Genomic DNA, 6000 nt, shown 5'->3' with positions numbered 1-6000 from the left:
TTCTTATCCATCATAGTTGGTGTGAAAAAACTTGAATAGAAGCCAAGTTTATTAAAAGGAGAAACAGAGGAGAAAGATATAGAGGTGGACAAGGAGCCGGTAGGGAGAAGGGCTTAGCAAGAGGGTGAGAGAGATAATATTAAATAGCACCAGTAGGAAATGGTTAAAGGTTATAGGGTGAGGTGTTGACCAGACAAGGAAAGAGGATGAGTAGACACTGTTAACAAAGTGTTATTGCTCTAACCCTGTTAAAGACAAGGTGGAGGAGGAGAGGGAGGCTGAAAGGGGGAAGAGCTGATAAAGAAGAGCCTTGTAAATAAATGTGGCTTCAGGATAGTGAAAGTATAGAGAGAAACAGAGGGAGGAAGAAGATGATGAAGAAGGATGTGGGAGAGGAGCTGGCTGGTTTATAAAGACTTGAAATCGCAGTAGAAAGGTCCAAAGTTGCCTCCATTTATGGAAGTTTCTGGTACAGCCTCTGCTTTGCCAACCGTTTCCTATTCCCCTTAGGCTATGTTGGCCTAAAAGTGACACAAGGGAAGTGGCATTTTCACTATATTACTAGGAACAAGATGGCTAATTAGTGCAAACATCCGGAAGTCAAGACAGGAAGAAAGGATTTCACTGAAAGGGGAAAGGTCCTCACGGGTTATTGTCAGTACTTCTTTTATTGGATCTATCTATAGTATTTAAAAATAGTTTAAGTGCTTATGTTACCAAGTAGTTTGAAATAATCCAAATGATGCAATGGAAGGACAGAAGGAGAAACGGAGGACAAGAGGAGGAGCTGGATTAGAAAGAAGGGAAGGTGATATTTATGTACCAGGGAATGTTATATTCCAGACATAAGGCATGTTTCCTCAAAGGACAAGAAACGGATGAGGGAGGGGAAGTGAAGCTAAATAGGTGTGAGGACTGGTGGGAGGGAGACGGAGGGAATGGGGTTAATAGAGAAGGGATGGAGAAGATAGTGAGGGGAGGGAGGAGAAAACAAAAGGGAAGTGATGTTGAGGAAAAGCAACGTTGCATAAGGAAAGGGGGAAGTTCGAGATTTAATATATGTTAAATGTATAAAGAAAGATGTTTGGTCTATATGGATGAGGAATTTAGTTGATTTACATATCATTTATATATAAACTGCATCACTCATTTAGATTCAATGGTCAATAGAGCCTCGTTTCCACTGAAAGGTCAGTTCGGTGCTGCTCGGCAATAATTTATTTCATTTCCACTGTCAAAAGTTGGGTCCCAAAATAAGTGAACCGTGCTGCACCTATTTCTGTCACTTTTTCATTTGGGTACAAGCTGTTCCAAGCTGTTCCAAGCTCCACTCGGCAAGAGGGAAGATTCTTGTTGTTGATAGAAAAATGTCTGTGTGCAGCCCTTTATTGTTGGTTTATTGTAATCAGTGGGCTACACTATGTGCCGCTGCTATGATGTCACGATAGTTACGTAGCTGCCACGGCCAGCGCAGTTTAACGGCTCTGACCCATAGAATATATTTACACTGACAGCGGCACTGTCGGCAATGTAAATGCAAGTCAGATCTAGGGTAACCATGCCCTGCCAAACTGTGCCCTGCCATACCGAACTGTGCTGCTCAGTGGAAACGAGGCATACATCTGAAGAACACAAGGAATTTCATCCCGGAAAAAAACAGAAACATTTATGAGACATAAAGGTGTCGGGGCAATGGAAGTTCACCACCAATTAAAAATGTCCTTGATCTCCACCTTGAAAGGTACTTCCAGATGGATATCTCAGTGTGGACTTATATGTTACAATTGAGAGCTTCATCTAGAGAGGGATAACAGCTGTGGCCGCTGGAGGAAAAAATATGTATCGTAGAAGAAAGATGGACGAGCCAGGGCCAATAGCTGAAGGGGTTAAAGTAGCTGACAAGATGGAGGCAGGTTCTATTATTGACAAATTACTGTGAGATGGCGAGGGGGAAATAAAGACAGGGAGTGTGGTCAGAAAGATGACATGGAGGAGGGAGGAGGAGGTGGTGGTTGTCAGCATGGAAGAACAGAGAAAGGAGGAGGATAGGGGTGTGCTTGGCCTGGGGGGGATATGGCCAGACAATTAGGGGGAGGAGGAGAAGGAGGAGGGAGAGAGATAGGGGCTGAGGCTGCAGGTCTGCGGGCTAGACAAAACTATCTTGCCTCAGGGAGCACGGCCTGGTTTTGTTTTAGAGAAGAAGACACAAGAACAATCCTCTGGAGAAAATAGGCCAGACAGACAGACAGATGGACAGACAGACAGATGGACAGGGCCATGCAGGGGATGGAGAGATAGCAGATAGACGGTGAAAGTGAGGAACAAAGGGAACAGGATACTTCCAGAGGGATTGTGGGACATCCAGGTGGATTTGAGCAGCAGGGGAGGGGGGGGGATAAGCACCTGATGAACGGATAAAGAGACACAACTCAAGGAGATTCAGAGGGAGACAAAGGAAAGCAGCTCAGAGTAAGCGATTACTGTTAGTAGAAGATGGTGGCCAGCTGTCTGACGGCAAAAGAGAAAGGAGATGTGGTTTAAAAGATAAAGAAGGGAGAAAAGAAAAGAAAAGAAGACATAAATATGTTTCCTGTAACTCTAACATGATTAAAATGCTATATGTTTATATATTTTACCGCTTTAAATCTGCCCTCCTTTCTGCTTCCACTTGAAATATGATGAAAAGTTCACATCGGCTCACCTGGTGGGATCCTTTAGCACACAGAAGTAGATTTACCTCATTATTTCTGCGCTGTGTTTTGCCTTTCCTCCCCTGTTAAAGATTAACGACATCAAAGTCACTACATTTATATAAATCAAAGAGTCTAGAAATGTAGAGCTGGAAAGGCACTAAATCAGTGGTGATTTAAAGTCGTCAAGGAGCGATATGAATGAATTTCTGCCAAAGCTGCGCCTGTAAATAACTGAGACGTCTTCTTCAAAGTCAGAAAGAGAGAAATGTTGTTTTGGCTGCGCCTTCCAAAGTTGAACTGTTTTCATGTGAAGCTGAGCGCACGGTGAGGTGCACAGAGGACTGAGAGGTTGACTAACAGTCAAGCAGAAGGCGGTGATTCAAAACTTTTTCCCCACAAGGTTTATCAAAGTTTCTATTAATTTAATGTAGTACTTTTAAAGAATATAGAATTGAATATGATTTCCTTTTACATTCCTCTGTTCCTTGTCAGTACGTGTTGTACAGGTTTTTACTTGGACACATGGCTCTGTGGATGTCATTGTCAGTCTGTTGATCGGTCTGTTAGGTTAATTTGAACTTGCTTAACCTTTCGATGTAAACCGATGTGTCTCAACGTGTTTTGACCTACAAATCACCAAATCAAGGCTTATGAGGCTGTGATGCACTTCTGGGGGAATTTGCATGATTTTAGTTTAAAAGTAAAACATCTCTAGCTGGTATCCTTATTGGGGCTTAGGTCCCAGTTTACTTTAACAAGAATCCATTGAAAGTGGCTGCTATTTGTTTTTTCTTGTTTAGTGTTCTTCACATCTGCACATAAAGGTGTATTTACCATTCCACAGCTCAAACACTGACAAACTGCATCAACACTTTTGTCGTTAACGCGGCCAAATACGCCTCTGACCACCTGTGTAGACGTGACTTCGATGACTAGCCATGGAGTGCATATTTGAGTGCACTTAATTTTATCTGATCGCGCAATCCAATCACATTAAACATGTTCCCGTCAGGTTTAAAGGGAGTCCGTCTTTCATCTGTACTGAAATGGCTTCCACCAGGCTGGCCGCGTGCCTATAAAACTCAGTTTTGTAGGTTCACATGTAAATCTCCCCATGCCCTTCTTTTGACTCCCATCTCTTCCTAGGATGAAAGCGTTCACCAAACGGCATATACATTATCCAGAGTAGTAAAGCGAAAGTAGTAGTAAAGGGGTGTGGGGCATTCTTTGGAAGATGTAAGCAGGAAGGAAACCAAGAAAAGATAAGAAAAGTATGGGAGGAGGTGAAAAAAAGATGGAGGAATGATATACAGCATGAGTAATACATGGTCAGGAGGGATAGAGGAAAGGAACAGAAGTAAAGAGAGAGAGAGAGATAACTGCCCAAATGAGACTTCTGTGTTTATAATTAAAAAGCAGGAAAAGAAACTTAGCACTAAACTTAATAATGAAGGAGTGATATATTAAATAAGGGATGGAGGGACTGAGCAATGCGCATGCCGCAGGCTAAACGACTACCCATAGTCCTCTCTGCTCTTCCCCGAGGGGCCCACTGATTGTGTGTGTGTGCGTGCGTGTATAACTCTTTACGTTGGTTACGACGGTTTTACATTTCGGTGTGTCTGCTTGCGTGTGTGTGTGTGTGCATGTGGCCATATTTGCATGTATTTCTCTTTGTGTATGTGCTCCAGATTCCGCCACTGTGTGTGTGTGTGTGTGTGTGTCTGTGAGCCTGTGTGAGCGTCTGTGTGTGTGTCTGCGTGCGTGTGTGTGATGAGATGAGATTAGACATCCTGCAGGGCTGTAGTTCCACGGAGGCCACCTGAAGCAGCAGGAACGATGGGAATGTGGGAACATTGATACGCTTGGCTGTCCTCCTCAGCACAACAACATGTCTGCCTCTTGGTGGGAGAGGAGAAGAAAGGAGGGGAGGGGAGGACATTAAAAGAGACACATAGAGCACACCCAACTCCCTTTGAACATCCTATTCCAACCCGTATGACTGCAAATGTTTCCAAACCCTTTTTGCAATTCAACATCAACCTCAGCACTTTTTGAGTGAAAGTCTTTCATAGAGTTTCTAAGACTTTGAAAAGTTATTTGTCCCATTGTACCCAAGGAGCCGAGTCAGATAATGTATTTATAGGTTTTCAAAGCATGCAACACAGAAGACATAGGGCTCTGTTCTCTACCGGTGTGATATGATGATAGAAAAAAAACCCATTCCCAACTCTTATCTGAGTGCAAAACAGAAAACTTTTGATTGATTGTGATTTAAATAAACATTGAAAATCAAGGCCTCGTCTGTGCGGTGACACCACCAGCAGCAGTTGAATTATTCAATAATGAGCAGAGCTAGAAAAACATGCGGACAAAAATGAAAATGTGATTAACTGTGACGAGCCAGACTTCAAACATTCCAACAAAGTGCATCATTGCAATGGTTTCAAACACAAGAACTCAAGCTAGAATTCATCACAATTTGTCAAAGTGGGAGCAGTGGTGTCACTGAGTATAATATGTTGTTTCATATGGCCTCCCTTTGACGAATCAATGAGTTGTGTGAGGATGAACAGATGACTGCGTCTATAAGGAAATGAGTCAGGAATAATGCACCGCACCCTATGGAGTTTACTTATGGTAAAATATGAATAACATTAGTCTGTTAGTGAGCTGTATGTAAATGACAGACTTTCAGACGTTTTTGGTCTTCTGAGTCCTGTCATCTGTTTGTTTGTTTGTTTACTTGTCAATCTGTTCATTTAATATGTTTGTCTGTTTGTGACGTGCTTTTTTCTATTGTCATTTGAAAGTGACAGGTGCTCAGTCAATGGAGATAGTGCAATATGTGAATGATCTGCAACAGCAGTTTGCTTTATTTGTTACCCATAATAATAATAACCTGTTACATTTTGATGGATTGAAGCTGATAATTCGCAGGATACAAACCAAAACAGGAACATGCTAACCATAGCCATTGTAACTCTAGCGGTAAAAGACTCTGCAGGATACTTTTAATTAAACCTTTGTGTGATGTATTTTTTTTTATAGAAAATGCAACTGTTGCTGTTCAAAATTCAAAAATGCAAGCATCCCCATTGAGCCAATCAGTGTGATTTATCACCAGATAAAAATCATAATTTCCGCCCAGTGGTGTCTGAGCTATCAGGTTTTAGACAGACAGACGGACAGAGTGAAAATCCACACTCCACCTGATTGCGCTGCGTGTCGGTGAAACATCAGAGTGAGAAAAACATATCAAATGTTGTGATCCGCTGTGTTTGAAATGAGGAGTGAAGACTGAGGT

General features: G+C 42.3%; 1 protein-coding gene across 3 annotated transcripts in view; it reads left to right on the top strand.

Annotated features, from left to right (window-relative positions):
• The window catches only part of sema3h (sema domain, immunoglobulin domain (Ig), short basic domain, secreted, (semaphorin) 3H), a 56498-nt gene that overhangs the window by 36984 nt on the left and 13514 nt on the right, over positions 1 to 6000 (top strand). The window lies entirely within an intron of this gene.

This window comes from Ammodytes marinus (assembly GCF_949987685.1).
Source record: "Ammodytes marinus genome assembly, chromosome: 7".
NCBI lineage: Eukaryota > Metazoa > Chordata > Actinopteri > Uranoscopiformes > Ammodytidae > Ammodytes > Ammodytes marinus.
Note: the sequence above shows the minus strand (reverse complement) of the source record. Positions and strands in the feature narration are given on the sequence as shown.